The sequence below is a fragment of the Pinus tabuliformis genome, chromosome 4_2 (assembly GCF_031772625.1).
Source record: "Pinus tabuliformis cultivar Carrire ecotype Pingquan chromosome 4_2, CPIR1, whole genome shotgun sequence".
In the NCBI taxonomy this organism is placed as follows: Eukaryota; Viridiplantae; Streptophyta; class Pinopsida; order Pinales; family Pinaceae; genus Pinus; species Pinus tabuliformis.
In genome coordinates, this window is record NC_142304.1 from 387,859,765 (window position 1) to 387,877,665 (window position 17,901).

A 17,901-nucleotide genomic window follows, 5' to 3' on the forward strand; every position below is an offset into this window, starting at 1 on the left:
TTAAGGAAAATGAAAAACCGAAAGAAGCAATGGTGGAGGTCCAAGTGGATGCGGGTGGCCACCAATATCCACCTAAATCACCTCGTGCGGCCAATTGGCACTAATTTCATCAAAGAAGATAATCTAGAATTTTGGCGTTAACAAGAAAGTGTCAAGAGCTCTTTTTCCAAATTTATCCATAAATAGGTTGGCTACTATAGGGGATAGAGGAGACCCCGTACCTACTCCAAATGTTTGTTTGAAGAATTGACCTTGGAAGGTGAACAGAGCGGGGCGAATACATATTTCCCAAAAATGTCGTTTAGGTCCTCAAAATGGCTCTAGAAGTTTAGGACCTGAAAAACTGCTAAAAATAGTAAGCTATGCTATAACTAAGGAAACTGAAAAACCGAAAGAAGCAATTGTGAGGGTCCAAGTGGAATTTTTAACTGTTCAACAATATCTACATGAATCACCTCGTGCGGCCGATTGTCACTAATTTCATCAAAGAATATAATCTAGAATTTTTGCTTTAACAGGAAAGTGTTAAGAGTTTTCTTTTCAAATTTCTCCATAAGTAGGTTGGCTACTATAGGGGATAGAAGAGACACCATACCTACACTACATTTTTCTCAAAGAAGTCACCTTGGAAGGTGAGGAAAGTGGAGCGAATACATATTTCCCAAAAAATGCCGTCTAGGGCCTCAAAATGGCTCTTGAAGTTTAGGGCCCGAATAACTGCTAAAAATAGTAAACTGTGCTATAATTAATGAAACTGAAAAACTGAAAGAAGCAATGGCAGGGTCCAAGTGGAATTGGGGTTGGCCACCAATATCCACCTGGATCAACCCGTGCGGCCAATTGGCACTAATTTCATCAAAGAAGCTAATCTAGAATTTTGCCGTTAACAGGAAAGTGTCAAGAGCTTTTTTTTCAAATTTCTCCATTATTACGTTGGCTACTATAGGGGATAGAGGGGACCCCATACCTACTCCAGATGTTTGCTCGAAGAATTCACCTTGGAAGGTGAAAAAAGTGGAGGGAATACATATTTGCCAGAAAATGTAGTTTAGGGCCTCAAAACGTCTCCGAAAGTTTAGGACCCGAATAACTGCTAAAAATTGTAAACTATGCTATAATTAAGGAAACTGAAAAACTGAAAGAAGCAATGGTGGGTGTCAAAGTTGAATTAGCGGTTGGCCACCAATATCCATCTGGATCACGACGTGTAGCCAATCGGCACTAATTTCATCAAGGAAGCTAATTTAGAATTTTGGCGTTAACAGGAAAATGTAAAGAGCTTTCTATTCAAATTTCTCCATAATAGGTTGGCTACTATAGTGGATAGAGGAGACCCCATACCTACTCCAAATGTTTTCTCGTAGAATTCACCTTGGAAGGTCAAGAAAGTGGAGCGAATACATATTTCCCAAAAAACGTTGTTTAGGGCCTCAAAACGGCTCCGGAAGTTTAAGACCCGAAAAACTGCTAAAAATAGTAAATTGTGCTATCATTAAGGAAACTGAAAACTTGAAAGAAGAAATGGTGGGAGTCCAAGTGGAATTGGTGGGTGGCCACCAATATCCGCCTAGATCATCTCGTGTGGCTAATTGGCACTAATTTCATCAAAAAAGCTAATCTATAATTTTGGAGTTAACAGAAAAGTATCAATAACTTTCTTTTAAAATTTCTCCCTAAATAGGTTGGCTACTACAAGGGATAGAGGAGACCCCATACGTACTCCAAAATTTTGCTCAAATAATTCACCTTGGAAGGTGAAGAAAGTGGAACGAATACATATTTCCCAAAAACGTCATCTAGGGCCTCAAAACGTCTCCGGAAATTTAGGACCCGAAAAACTGCTAAAAATAGTAAACTAGGCTATAATTAAGGAAACTGAAAAACTGAAAGAAGCAATAGTGAGGGTCCAAGTGGAATTGGTAGGTGGCCACCAATATCCACCTGGATAACCTCGTGTGGCCAATTGGCACTAATTTCATCAAAGAAGCTAATCTAGAATTTTTGCGTTAAAAGGAAAGTGTCAAGAGCTTTCTTTTCAAATTTCTCCATAAAAACGATGGCTACTATATGGGATAAAGGAGACCCCATACCTACTCCAAATGTTCGCTCAAGGAATTCACCTTGGAAGGTGAAGAAAGTGGAGCGAATACATATTTCCCAAAAAACGTCTTTTAGGGCTGTTACGCAGTAATTTGTCACTATCTCCCTGTCAGTCTCCCTACTGTATCATGAATTCAAAATAACCATGCTCATGCTCTCTAAACTGGCCAAATGACCCACTTTGCCAAAGTTTATTTCATCAGCGCGACTGTTATTAAAATAACCGCGCTGACTGGCGGCTGATAGTGTAACTGATGCGCTGCCAGCGCGGAAGCACACGGGTTTTCCGCGCTGGTCGAATTTCATGAGCCAGCGCATCCTATGATTGTATTAAGTCACGTTGACACAGCCTGCTCCGTTATTAAGATGCGACGTCAGCGCTCCAGTCCAGTTATGCACCCGCGCTGATCCTGTTTGGGCGAGTTTGTTCTAACAGCCAGCCTTCCAGATGACTCCAGACCTGGTTGTTGGCCTTGTGAATATCGCCCTACCTTCTATGGCATGTCTGTTCGTCATTTGAGCCACCTTCCTTGGAGATAAGCTCATCCTCCCACCATTCATGGAGACTCCTTCTCCTATTTAAACCTCTACCATTGCCATGAGCAGCTAGTTTGGATAGTGTGGAATTCATAGTGCTTAGAGTGCTGCTGCTAGTAGGTAGTTGGTGTGACAAGTGTGGATTTGCTAGAGGAAGCTTAAGGAAGGTTGTGAGTATTGCTTGTGTGAGAGAGAGCTTTTGTTTTGGGAGATCTACCTCCAAGGGTGAATGCTTAAGAGACTTGCTGGCTGGACCCTCTTGAGAAGGACTCAACGTCAGAACTTTGGTTGTACCTTTCTCTGTTATTGATTAATAATAGATGACTACTGTTATGGTTCCATTCTCATTTGTCTTTGTAATGGTTAATGTGAATTACATCCTTTCTGACTGATGTATAATTGCATTTATTAGATTTCACGCTTGTGTTTGTGTTTCTCTTCGTGTGTGCAGGTATCTATCTACGGGGATCGTGGAAGATCGTGACCGGCCAAAGCGAAGGAGCGAGAACGACATCTCTTCATCAAACAATAGCGTTGGAATCCAAGTAGGTGTTCATTGCCTATCTTTTACTTGCAATTAGGAACTTGCACAGTAGCATTGATTGATTGTTGCTAGACCCATTCTGGGCTAGTAGGGATCGCCTCTATCCGTAGAGGGGATTTACCTCTCCAACAATTTGGCGACTCCGCTGGGGAGCTGGCCTTTGTCTCTTTTTGTTCATTCTTGTTTTGAGTTTGATTGTTACTCTCTTTTCAAAAATTGGGGATTAGTTCTCTGCTTTTAGACTTCCTGGTTCAGTCTGGGAGGTGTCTTAATTGTTTAAAGAGTTCTTGCCTTGGTTTGGGAGTTTTTGGCTTGATTCTGCCTGTTTTTTAGCCTCAGCGCGGTTTATATCAAAACAGTCGCGCTGACAGCGCATAGCTGTCTCTTTGACTCCGTGGTCATCGCGCTTGTACGTAAAATAGTCGCGACGGTTCTGAAATCGAACCAGCGCGCTTAAGTCGTGTGCTTCCGCGCTGACAACGCTTTGTTGCTACGCGTGACTTCTGGTCAGCGCATTGTTGCTGAGTGTTACCCGCGCTGATCCTGTAGAATTGAATTTGTTTCAATTTTGCCTCCTGAGCCTGTTGGTTTGACTATCTCCTACTCTTTCTACCTGGTTTATGACTTGATTTTTATTATTTGAATTGTGAAGCACTTGCTTGCGAAGTCTTGTCGGACGAATCTTGTTTTGTGTCCTGTGACCTAGTGCCATCATCCCGTTTTCACTGGATTGACCTTGTTTTATCACTCGTTCACGAAGATTCGTTGCTGCTTGCCTTTGCTATTTCGGAAACCTTCCTCTTTTTGCTTTCTTTGCTTGGTTGTTTAGGTGATTGTCGTTGAACCAGTCCTCGGATTGTTTCACTACCCAGACACAGATCACAGTTGCTTGGGTTCAATCGGCTCTTTTCACGCTTGTTGTGTTTTTCATTGAGTGATTTTATTTCTCTTTACTCGGTGTTGCTGTCTCTCAAAATTCATTTTAAGTGCACAGTGCCATAGAAAAAGAAATCAAACTAATGTCTTTTGCATTCAATAGTTAATGAAAAGAAGAGAATTTCATTGATTTGTGTTCTCAAAAGAAAAATTTCATTTCTTTGTCATTAGCTGCATTAGATTGTTTGATTGATTGAGTTCATTTTGTTTGATTGAAAACTCTTAACCCTCTCATAGTTAGAATTCATCGAACGAAATGATATTCTTTGGCATGTAGTTTGCATCTAGGTAATTGTGAGAGATCACACGATAAGGCCTGAAACCGAAACTTAATTCAAGATCAACCATAAAATAAACTGAATAAACCTAAAAACGCATTGGAACTTAATGCAAACATCTAGAGGTCTAGGCTAGAGATGTGTTCTGGCGTCTTTAAACATAGTCACTATTGTTTCACATTACGGTTGGGTGATTCCTCCTACTGTGACTCGATTGTGGTCTAACACGGACTGTGCTCCCACGTATCGTCACGTATATAGGGAGACCCCACTAGGCTTTTATCCTTGATCCATAGGAAGCCGAGTCTGCCGCCCTATGAACCGTAACGCACCGAACACAGCATTCAGGAAGATTGACTGTAGTACGGAAAGTCCTTGGTTCTCATACGATTGCCAAGGTGTATAAGCAGTTTTACGGATTGCTTGGTAAACCCTTCGCCTAGAGTCTCCAGAGTAGTCACTTTTGATCCTTTTCGGACTCCTTAAAAGAAAAGGTGCCAGTGAGCGTCTTGTCACTTCATGCTCATTAAACATTCGAAGGAGACTAGAGTCATCTTTTCGTCCTTTGCTCGACTCTTAAAACATGAAAAGGTCAAGTTTAGTTCCTGTGTCTTAAAAATTTATTCGGCCACGTTAACATCACCTGGTTAGATCTTGTGTGCGTTAGCTTGAGTAGGCTTCTTTTTGTTTGCCATGGAAACTTTTACGGGGTTCACCAACCCAAGTTCCCCTCCTGACGGGAATCCTGGTCATCTCCCTCCTCTCGGGAATGTTGGTGCTCCTTATATGGCAACGTTATCCCTTCCGAGGTTAACTGTCGGGTTACCTGTTTGGTTGTTTTCAACCTCTTTGGTCCCTGCCGTATCGGCTGCTAGTCCATCAGTCCCTCCACCTGAACAACATCATGTTGATCCTAAGGTGGATCTCTCCCCTTCGACGCCTACTTCTACGTCTTCCTCTTGTACTTCACCTGGTGAAAGTCTCGATTCGAATAACCAGGTGGCTAAGAAGAAGAAGAAGAAGACCAAGAAGAAGAAGTCTCCTAAGAGAGAGGCTAGGAGTACAGCTCTTACTCCGAGTACACCTGAAGTCAGGCCACCTTCCGCTCCTCCGCGGAAGGTCAAGTTTCCTTGTTGATTATGCAAGGAGGACCATCTTCTTCGCGATTGTCCTAGCATCCCTAGGGTATTAGAAGTATGGTCTCGTGATCCGGCCCACCCCTCATCATCCACTGAGGCTCACTGCGATGTTCGGCTATCGACTCATAAAGGTAAGGGAAAAGGGAAGATTTGAATCCCCTGTAGACTTTGTGAAGGTAATCATCCCCTTCACCTTTGTCCACTCATGGATAAAGCCTCCGTTGTCTTGGAAGGTCTTACAACCCCTTCACCCCAACTTCCCGTTGGTTATCAACGTCTCTCTGTAGCCGCAGATCGTTCCCTGCTGACAAAGAGATTGATTCATATTCTTCTCTTGTCCAGCCTCCTCTTCCCGAACCCGGCTGTCCCCAGCCTGTTCCAGACCAACCATTGGTCGGAAAGAGTGTCGACTCGAGTTCGCCGCTCGCTCACTCTGTTTCGGAAGAGAATCACGCCCATGTTCTTCTCGTCTCTTCAGATTCTCTTGAGTCCCGAAATGACTCTCCTAACCCAGCTGCTCTCGAAGGTTCTCCTTCGATTCCTTTAGCACATGGGGGCAATCATACGATTCCCCCACCAAGTAGTTTGGTCGCTTCCTTTGATTGGAATCGCCTGATCGCCGGTCGCCTTCCATCCCATATGCCTTTCCAGATCATAGTACATGCCTGTGCTAAGGCAGTACCTGGCACTGTTTTGGATGAAGGGGCGTCTGTCAGTCTTATGCCGTACACTACTTGGCAAGCTTTAGGTTCCCCGCAACTTGGGCCAGTCACTCAGAATCTGTTGGCCTTCGACGGAGGAGCCTGTCCATCTCTAGGAGTTCTCCCGAAGTTCCCTATTACTTTGGGAGGCAAAACCGTCTATATAGACGTCTTGGTTACCCAAGGTGTTTTAGACTTTAGTCTTCTCCTTGGTCGCGACTATGTTTATGCTATGGGGGCCCTTGTCTCTTCGCTTTTCCGTGTGGTTTGCTTTCCACACGATGGAAGAATTGTGACTATCAATCAATTTTCATTCGTTAGTCCCCCGATGCCTCCTGCGCAGTTGTCGTCCCCTCCTAGTTTTTATCCACCAGTTGCATCTACCCCACCACAGATCAACTACGTGGCCACCTATCCCATTCCTGGATCCAGTGATGCCGCCATCGTGCATAGTGTCCTGGGGGCATTGGGCCCTGAATTCCAAGATGTTTCCCTTCCACCGGGAGGGGCAATCTTGGAAGCCCCGACTTTCTATTCATTATGATGAAGTTCGGGTGGAGGATAGTTCACTTTCCTATGTCAAGCTCCTTAAAAAATGAAACTGGGTCTGTTCGGAGCATAGTTCGTTTTCCTGTGTCAAGCTCCTTAAAAAATGAAACTAGGGGTTTGGAGCATAGTTCCTGATCTTGTGTCAAGCTCGTTAAAAAATGAAACAAGGAGTTTGGAGCACAGTTCCTTGTCTTGTGTCAAGCTCGTTAAAAAATGAAACAAAGTGTCCCGAGGATAGTTTTGATCTTGTGGCAACCTCGTTAAAAAATGAAACAAGGGTTATGAGGATAGTTCTTTTACTGTGTCAACCTCATTAAAAAATGAAACAACTCCCTTTCCACATCGAGTCTTTTGATTAAGATCTCGTAAAATACAAGTCGAGTCTTTCATCGATCTCAAGAGTGAACCTTCATTCCATCCACTTTGTTGAATGCAATGAAGCTTGGGGGGCATGTACCTTGATTTGCGTCATTATGCTGGGGGCATGCGAACTCATAACAAGCATAGTTTTTCGTTTCAAGCTTGTGTAAACATGAAACCGAATCCAAGCAAAGTTCTCCATGGTTCAAGCTTGTGTAAAAATGAACCCATACCCGATTTACATCTCGTGATTGCCATTTTTATCCGCTAAATTTTGCTAGATGAGCCTTGGTTGTTTTCATTCCATCACCACCATCTCTTTGGCCGATCATATGCTTTCACTTGGTTGTTCTTCCTTTCATGAGGGACCGTAGCAATGAGTGGTTTTGTTAACCAGCCTCTTGACCATTGCATGTTTTGAGCAGTTCCACCATTACCGGAACCAGTTGCTACCCTCTATACCACTCGTTCCTCTAGGACGAGTCACCTTTAAGCTCTTTTCTAACTCGTAAAATGTGAAAAGATTGCCGAGTATTTTTCCCTTTTTGACTCGTTAAAGAAAATAAAAATGGAGGTCTGCTTTCAGCTCTTTTCTGACTGTTTAAAGATGAAAAGATTGCCGAGTCCCCCTCTCGACTCGTTAAAGAAATGAGAGGCGGTCGCCTTTAACGCTCTTTTTTTGACCGTTTAAACTTAAAGAGATTGCCGGGTTTTTGTCGTTTCGAACTCGTTATTGGCTCCAAAACGACGTACTTCTGACCGCTTTTCTACTTTTTCGGGTCAAAGTCACTATTTACGAAAAGTACTCCTTGATCATACTGGTCGGGCGATTCTTTCGAGCATTGTTTTATACTTTTTCGGGCTCGAGAGACACAACTTTACGAAAAAGGACCCCCCTGGAGTTTTCTTTTCCGCTGTCTTTTCAGACTCTCTAAACAGGAAAAGACGCCGAGTTCTTCCTTTGTCAGACTCGTTAAAACTTAATGACATCAGACACCATCGGAATGACGCTTTCCAAGCATATGCTATCCCCGTCAAGCTTGTCATCCAAAAATAATCGGGGTACCTGCCAGAAATGGTGGGGAAAATGAAACTGTAATAATGGTCGTGTCGGTAGTATGTCGCTCTTGAACATGGCACTCGTCTGCATTCGTGTCTGGGTGGGGATTTCTCTTCTTGTTTTACACTAGCCTCCGTGGGTTTGGGTTATCCTATTTGACCTCTCATCTCCTCATTGCCTTGTCACCATGACCTCTGCTCATTTGATGTTAGATACTGCCAAATCCGCTGTCGTGCCGCCGATATGTTCAAGAGAAGTTGGCCTCTGCAAGCTTACCACCTCCCTCTGATGTCTCACACAAAACATTTTATCCTTCTCTGTCTCGTGTCGATGGTGTGGGAAAAATTATGGCCCACCTTCGATCAAGGTTACTTCCTATCGACTTCAGCTCATTATCCAGGAAAGTGACCTAGAGACTCCCTTCAGGTGCCTTAGAGCCTGCATGCCTCAATGGCAGGTTCTTCGTGTTCGATGTGAGGTTTTCATCATTGGCCTCCGATCGGATGATTCTGCGGGTGTTCGACACCAGCTCATTGATTCACACGCCGCGGATTGTACCTATAAGTACCTTGAGGACCATTGTCATTATTGGTGGTACCTCTCGCATCTGTTAACAATTTTCATTATTGGCTGGTAATCAGACGATGTTCATGCATGTTCGACTTCAGCTCATGTATTCACATGCTTGGACTTGTACTTTGTTCGGGTTGGGATGGAGCGCAAGACCCTGGTTTTTGTCTGTTGCGAACCAGGCTGCGATTTTGTGGATTGTTATTACATGACTCATTGATGGATGGCTGCGCCCATACCTGAGTCTTTGGGATGGCTGCGACCATACCTTCTTATCATCATGGTCTCTCCAGCTGGGTGGCTACGTCCATACCACAGACCTTCTTCGTATGTCTTTTGGATGGCTGCGCCCATGCCTAGACTACATGTAATCGAGATATCAGTTGTACATACGTGTCGGTTCTTCCTGGTGGTGTTCCAGTTCAGCAGTTTTGTAAAGCATTTCACCCCTCCCACTCTCTCGGGCTTCATGCTTTAGGGGGCATCTGTTACGCAGTAATTTGTCACTGTCTCCCTGTCAGTCTCCCTACTGTATCATGAATTCAAAATAACCATGCTCATGCTCTCTAAACTGGCCAAATGACCCACTTTGCCAAAGTTTATTTCATCAGCGCGACTGTTATTAAAATAACCGCGCTGACTGCGGCTGATAGTGTAACTGATGCGCTATCAGCGTGGAAGCACACGGGTTTTCCACGCTGGTCGAATTTCATGAGCCAGTGCATCCTATGATTGTATTAAGTCGCGCTGACACAGCCTGCTCCGTTATTAAGATGCGACATCAGCGCTCCAGTCCAGTTATGCACCCGCGCTGATCCTGTTTGGGCGAGTTTGTTCTAACAGCCAGCCTTCCAGATGACTCCAGACCTGGTTGTTGGCCTTGTGAATATCGCCCTACCTTCTATGGCATGTCTGTTCGTCATTTGAGCCACCTTCCTTGGAGATAAGCTCATCCTCCCACCATTCATGGAGGCTCCTTCTCCTATTTAAACCTCTACCATTGCCATGAGCAGCTAGTTTGGATAGTGTGGAATTCATAGTGCTTAGAGTGCTGCTGCTAGTAGGTAGTTGGTGTGACAAGTGTGGATTTGCTAGAGGAAGCTTAAGGAAGGTTGTGAGTATTGCTTGTGTGAGAGAGAGCTTTTGTTTTGGGAGATCTACCTCCAAGGGTGAATGCTTAAGAGACTTGCTGGCTGGACCCTCTTGAGAAGGACTCAACTTCAGAACTTTGGTTGTACCTTTCTCTGTTATTGATTAATAATAGATGACTACTGTTATGGTTCCATTCTCATTTGTCTTTGTAATGGTTAATGTGAATTACATCCTTTTTGACTGATGTATAATTGCATTTATTAGATTTCACGCTTGTGTTTGTGTTTCTCTTCGTGTGTGCAGGTATCTATCTACGGGGATCGTGGAAGATCATGACCGGCCAAAGCGAAGGAGCGAGAACGACATCTCTTCATCAAACAATAGCGTTGGAATCCAAGTAGGTGTTCATTGCCTATCTTTTACTTGCAATTAGGAACTTGCACAGTAGCATTGATTGATTGTTGCTAGACCCATTCTGGGCTAGTAGGGATCGCCTCTATCCATAGAGGGGATTTACCTCTCCAACGAGGGCCTCAAAACGGCTCCAGAAATTTAGGACCTGAAAAAGTGCTAAAAATAGTAAATTGTGCCATAATTAAGGAAACTGAAAAACTTAAAGAAGCAATGGTGGGGGTCCAAGAGGAATTGGCGGGTGGCGACCAATATCTGTCTGGATCACCTCGTGCTGCAAATTTGCACTAATTTCATCAAAGAAACTAATCTAGAATTTGTAGAAATTTTGAATAATTTAACACATATTCACAGAGATTATCCTGATCATACAATTATAAGCGGAACATGTATAATACATAATCTCCTCTACGTTGATCATCAATTTACAGAAGCAGAAACATTCACAGGCGCACATAGAAGCATCAATCAAACTCATTAACACAGTATGTATCCTGGGGAAAGCATCTCGCTAAAAACCCCACACTATCTGTATATTATATTGATTGAATCATGTAACATTACAAAGTACAATGCTTATCACAAGCAATCCAGTACCAGCTCCACCTGTTACACACAATACATGATCAGGTGCTCATGTCCTAAGTGTCGTAAAATGCTCAAAATTTAAAGTGCTTAGAACTGGTTCAAAGTTGAATGACTGGAAAGTGCTCGTCTTCCCGATTCCGGCACCGCAAACGGTTCGAAAAACGGTCGCCGTATGAGGAAGTTATGGCAAAAAGAAGAATTTGTCCATAACATTAGAAATTTTAATTTTTCAAAAAAAAATTAAAAAAGGAATATTCTGCCTCCACGAAATCCGAGCAAACCCTAAACATTAAATGTAACTGCAGTTAATTTGGCGGAATTTTGGCAGGAGCGCCAAATTTGGCGGAGTTAACTAAAGTTAGCTGGAGTTTTTTTAGGGGTAAACTGGAGAAACTTTAAATGGCCATAACTTTGGCTAGGAAAGTCGGTTTTGGACGAATGTTTTTTTGATTTTGGGTATTTTCGACCTTCAGAAGCCATTGGTGTAGGTCTTACAGCCATCTGAGATCATTTGCAGAGGTTTTGGAGCCGTGAAAGTTCTAGGAGCCACTAGGGCCCAGTTTTGTGAAGACTGTATAGGGTTGCAGGTATCCATTGGAGGTGATCCAATAGTCAATCCTGAAGGATTCAAGTGTTCTGAATCCATTTTAACCATCTATTTCTCCTATAGATGCTTCTATTCAGCTGCATTTTCAATTTGAGCATTTAATAAAAACAAGGACAAGCCCGGTTGGGAGCTTTGGACCCAGCAGACGTAGCCCTGGAGGGGGTGAACTGCTTTATCAAATTCTTTTGCATTTGTGGTTGATTTATTTTGCAGATCAAATTCATTTTAATGTGTTAAATAGTAAAAGGAAATAACTCTGGTATGCTTAAATGGGTCATGAACAACTGAAAATTTCATGTGTTTTCTTTTTGCAAGACATGGAAATCTTTTAAACATGTTTAATTCTGAATTGAATACCTTGCAAACAAATTTCAAGTAGTTTCAAATTCAGATCAAGTAGGTATCAGAGCTCAGGGTTTTTGTGCAAAGATCTTCTAACTGTCTTGCAAAGTATTGATGCTTACCAGGTTGAAACTTAAAAGAGGGGAAGGACAGTTGACTAGAGAACGAGAGAATCCTTAGTTAAGGAAGGCCAGAGAGCCCTCACCTCCACCTTCAATTTCACCCTCAAGAGTCTCAGAAGAAGCTTCAAGGATGTCTGAACATGAAGGAGAAATTCCTACAGAGACAGATCCAAGAGAAGAAGAAAGAGTCTTCAGAAAGGCTTTCTTGGACCTCACTGAAATGGTGAGGATATTGTACCAAGAAAGAAATGAGAAATTGGCTGGAGAAGGGTCCAAACATCCACATGAAGGAGAGGGCTCTTCAGGAGGTAAGAAGGATGATGATCATTCCAAGAAAGGACATGGAGGAAATGGTGATCCACCACCCCATCTTCACCTTCTTCCTCTTCATCTTCGTCTTCTTCTGTTCATAAGCATATATCCTCTGGAAAAAGTCCTTTTTTGAAGCTTGATGTAAAATTCGAATTACCTATGTTTAATGGTGAAGTGAATGCAGAAAAGCTTGAAAAATGGATTAGGCAGTTGGAAGTTTACTTGATGATCCATAATATGCATGATGATGCCACAAAGATTCAGTTGGCTTCTTTGAGAATGGATGGAGCAGCACTGATCTGGTGGGAGGCCAAGACTAAAGAGGAGATCAAGAAATTTGGTAAGGTTACCTTAACATGGCCTGAATTTCTGTTAGCCATTAAAAAACAGTTTTATCCTCTTGCTCACATGTAGAAGGCCATTATGAATTGGCAAAATTTTAGACAACTTAAGGGTCAGAGTGTCCAAGACTACACCCAAGAATTTAGGAGAAGAGCTCTCTTGTTAGGGGTAGATTTGCAGACCCAAGAAACCTTGCTGAAATACATTGGTGGCTTGCATAGCTACCTTAGACACACCATCTTGATGTTTAACCCTACTAGCCTGGACGAGGTTTGTGTCCAAGCTACCCATTTAGAGGCAAGGAGAAAAAACACATTTGAAGAGGGTAGAAACAAGCCCCCCAAGGGGAAAAACAAAGAGAAAACCTCCAAGGGAAAGGGCAAAAAGAATGCATCTGTCAAACAGGAGAGTGAGAAAGTGATCTGTAAACACCGTTCTAAACCAGGTCATGAGGAGAAAAACTGTTGGAAATTATATCCTGAAAAAAGACCTCAATTTAACAAATCCAAAGGGAAACAGAAAACTACTGCTACTACATCTACACCACAAGATTTAGGGGAAGATTCAGGTGATGAAACCAAAATTACAGCCATGGGATTGAAAAACTTGAAGGAAAAAGAATTTGAAACTCAAGCCAGCACTAGTACCTCAAACTGCCATGTACAAGTTCCTAATGAGGAAGAAAGAATTGAACTGTTTCATGTGAGGGTGATTTCAAAACATACTAAAATTGACACACTTTTTGATAGTGGGTCACAAGCAAACCTTATATCAGAGGACTTGGTCAAGCAGCTTAAACTTGAGACCGTTCCACATCCAAAGCCATATCCACTTGGATGGATTTGCAAGGATGAAAATTTGCAAGTTTCAAGAAAGTGCACATTGCGCTTTGCAATTACTGCACATTTTATTGACACAGTTGAACTTGATGTGGTACCTTTTGATATAGCAAGAATTGTTTTGGGAAGTCCTTACTTGTTTGACAGGAAAGCTATCTTTGATCGCCATGAAAACAAATATCATTTATTCAAAGATGGCAAGGAGTTCATTGTTAGATCTCATCGCAAGAAGACAAATATAGCGATGGTGAATGCAGGACAGGTAAAAAGGCTGGTCAATTCAAGTAAGAATTTTGTTCTTCTTATGATTAAGCCCAAGGTTGATGTGAATCATGAGTCATTTGACAATTGTGATCCAAAACTTAAATCAGATCTGTATGATGTAGTTGATGCATATCATGAGATGTTTCAGGAGCCTACAGGTTTGTCTCCTAAGAGGAAGATTCAACATGAAATCCATTTGCATCCAGATTGTCCTCTTCCAAACATAGGCATGTACCGCATGTCTGTTATGGAGAATGTTGAAATAAAGAAGCAAATCAAGGACTTGTTGGACGAGGGTTTCATAAGGCCAAGTACTTCGCCATGTGGGTCACCGATTGTATTGATTCCAAAGAAAGATGGCACTTGGCGTATGTGTGTTGATTTCAGGGCCTTGAACAAGATGACGGTAAAGAATCGCACTACAACAAAACCAGCGATTTGCGCCAGATTTAGCGCCAGATTTTAGTGCATTTTTTTTGTAATTGTGATGAGCAACCTGGCGCTAAATCTGGCTCTATTGTACAATTTTTAAAGCGTCCTTTTTTGCACCTGATTTTGCATCCTTTTTCACGCTAGATTTTGCATCATTTTTTACACCAAACTATGCATCATTTTTTGCGTCAAATTTTGAACCAAGATTTGCATCTTATTTTATGACAGGTTTTGCTTCTAGTTTTGTGTCATTTTTTGCATCTATTTTTCATTCTCTTTTGCTTCCTATTTTGTGTCATTCTTTGCTTCCATTTTTGCACCATCATTTGCATCAATTTTACACTGTATTTTGAATCCAATTTAACGTCTTTTTATGCATCCATTTTGTGTCAGTTTTTGCATCTAGTCTTACGCCAAGTTTTGTATCTAGTCTTACACTAGTTTTTGCTTCTATTTTTGCACCAGCTTTGGTGCCTATCTTTGCACCATGTGTTGAATTTGATTTAGCACCAAATTTTGCATCCATTTTTGTGCCCATTTTTGCATCTTTTTTTGGACCATTTTTTACATCCACATTTATGTTTTATTTGTCTCCATTTTTCCCATCTCATTTTGCACCATATTTTGCGTCATTTGTTTCATCCAATTTTGCATCATTTTTAACACCATCTCTTGCATCTAATGTTACATCATTTTGAGCATCCAAATTTGCGTTTATATTTGCATCTTATGTTGAGTCATGTGTTGTGTCCACCTTTGCATCTTATTTTGTGTCTAATGGTACATTCAATTTAGAGCCATTTTTTACGTCTACTTTTGTATTTGTTTTTGCACCAAGTTTTGCATCCAATTTTAAGCTATTTTATGCCCCTTTTTGCACCATTTTTTTGTGTCTACTTGTGTCCAATGTTGCACCATTATTTACACCGACTTTTTCATCCAATTTTGCATTTTTTTGGTGTCTAGTTTTACATCGTTTTCACCATCCAAATTTGCATCTTTTTTTGCCTCATTTTGTGTCCACATTTGCATATAATTTTGTGTCTGAGTTCGAGCCTAAATTTGCATGTGATTAGGAATCATTTTTTACATCCAATATGGCATCTTTGGTTTCACATTTTTTCAGCCCCATTTTGCATCTTGTTTTATGTCTTTTCTTACATCTTTTTTTTTTCCTTTTTTGCACCCAAGTTTGCATCCCAAATTTACACCATTATTTGCATCATCATTTGGCATATTAATTTGTAACGTTTTTTGCTTCTTTTTAACGCTCAACTTTGCATCTTATTTTACATCTAGTTGTTGTCTTTTTTTGCATCTAATTTGGTGCCCATTTATGTGTCCTTGTTTTTGCCCAATTTGATATCCTTTTGTATGCCATGTTTTGTTCCCTTCTTTGTGTCAACTATTGCACAATTTTTCACTTCTAATTTAAAACACTTTGTATGTCAATTGTCTGCATTTTGTATTAATTCCTAGTTTAACATCCAATTTTACTTTCAATTTTGCATCCATGGTTACATCCGCATTTGACTTCTTATATAGAGTATATTTTTCTTTACATATATGACCCCCTTTATAGATTCATAGTGAAATATATGATAGTTTCTAAATATCATTAAAGTAGATATCACAATTCAAAATCATTTGTAAAGAAATTTAAGAGAAATTGACAACATCCATCCAAAAAAATAACAGTGTCATTAACAACTTTCAAAACATGTATAAAATAGCAACATAATACTAATAAAATCAGTATTATTTTTAATCAAAACAAGTAAAATTCAAATATGATTAACAAATCAAAATATTTCATGAATATCGTTATTCTACGATAAATTAACAACATACTTAAATCAAACTCATCGTATGATTACAAAATCAAAATGTCTCATTGATATAGGGTAAATTCACAACACCCATCTAAACATAACAATGTCATTCTACACAATAATTTCTTCATAAAAAACAATGCATGTGCATGCCTAGCTACCACCACCAAGATCATCCTCATGATCATCTTGACCATCCTCATTACTCTGATCCACATCATCACCAACACCGCAACTATCATCATCATCTCCTCCTTCACCACCATCATCCTCATCCTCATCCTCATCCTCATCATCTCCTGATATATGTTGAACATAATTTGGATCATCGTCTTGGCAATCATTACCTATAGCATTCTGACAAAAAAAATCAATATTACATGTTAGTATTAATTACATAACACAACTCATGTTTTTGTTATACATTGTTAACCATAAAATGAAGTAAGATATAATATCTAATAGTACTAAAAAATAAAATGAAAATATGGTTTAAAAGTATATTGGAAATCCAACTAAGATTACATACCATGGAGTCCATCCAAACAACAAATTCAACCCATCTCTTTTCCTGCAGCACCTCCTTTTCCAAATGATTTGGAGGTCTTCCATATTTTAGTTCCTATCAATCAGTAAATAGGGAGAAATTAGATAACAATGACTTTCTTCTAGTACAAAATTTATTAAAAAAATATCACATGTTTAATATACTTACAAAGGTTGTTATCAGTGCTTTTAAACCTTTCTGGCCACTACGATGAGTGACTTTTGTCTTGGTTAACCTCGCCTTGGATGCCTTGTCCTTAAACATAAACCAATTCAATTTATTTTCACACAAATACATGTTTAAGATACTTATAAGTATTAATACATTCTAAATAATGTTTAATGAAAAATTCAATACCTGAATGCTCTCATTGCCGACTTTTCTTTGTGTCTTCTAGAAGAGATTCATTCATACTTAAACAAGGGGATATATTGTAACTTTTTCTAAGTTCTGAATTTTTGGATCGAATACTAGAGTCCAGGCCAAATAAGGTGCTTAAACAGGTTGATATATTATATCCCGGCGTAACCTCATGGATCCTCAACGGAGTATCCAGTTGGGAAGGTTCCTACTTGCTCACCACAATCTGTATATTTTCTCCAACTTCGAAATTTTGGTTCTCTCCAGCTTCCTGGCCATTGTTTCCCTCAATTTTGGCAGGGTCAATGAATCCCTCATGTTTTCTGTTGCTGTCCATATCAAACAATTTTTCTCTAATTGGACTTGCAACAGTTATGCCATCAACAATAAAAATGCTTTCCTGGCATGCTCCCTTCATGGATTTGACTAAAGATCAGTAGCAGGAGTTACAGGTGGTCCAGGTTCAGGAGTAGATGGGTGGGGTTCATGAAAGCAGTAAAAGGAGCTAAAGAGGGATCTCCTAGTGTCCAAACAGGACTAACTGCTTAAAGACTGGGATCTGCTAATGACAGATTGCTCACCCTGGGTCTCAGGATCAGCATGAAAATATTGAAACCATATTCCACAGAAGTGAGATCTTGAAACCATCCAGCATTCTCTCCCAAGTTCCCAGCATCTGGGAGATGAAGGTTGGTATTTCAAGTCCTTCACTTTCATACCTCCGATGAGTGGATTATCCAGAACGAGGTTTCGAGAAAGGCAGGCAAAAAAGAAAATCAGAGTGTTTTTTGTATTCGGTAGCATCTGAAGTTCTGGTCTCCAACAAGCTAATCACTCCCACTAGAAAGCCATAATGAAATTTCCATATGTGAAATTTCTATAAAGACTCTGAGCCTTTTGTTTTGAAATCCTGTAATATGTATATCGACTGAATGTAAATGTTTGTTCACTAATAGGAAAACAAGGTTACTATCTATTAACATATTTCTTAATAGTGAAAAATTCCATTGAACTTCTTTGTGCTATACATATGAATT

At 40.7% G+C, this 17,901-nt stretch overlaps 1 long non-coding RNA gene across 1 annotated transcript; it reads right to left on the minus strand.

Annotated features, from left to right (window-relative positions):
- Positions 1-15,976: 15,976 nt before the first annotated feature.
- LOC149169593 (uncharacterized) lies at positions 15,977-17,783 on the minus strand. Its single transcript, XR_016259800.1, has 4 exons — positions 16,862-17,783; positions 16,673-16,759; positions 16,487-16,579; positions 15,977-16,314 (listed from the first exon to the last, which is right to left on the minus strand). It is a non-coding gene; the product is annotated as an uncharacterized LOC149169593 (long non-coding RNA).
- Positions 17,784-17,901: the final 118 nt, after the last annotated feature.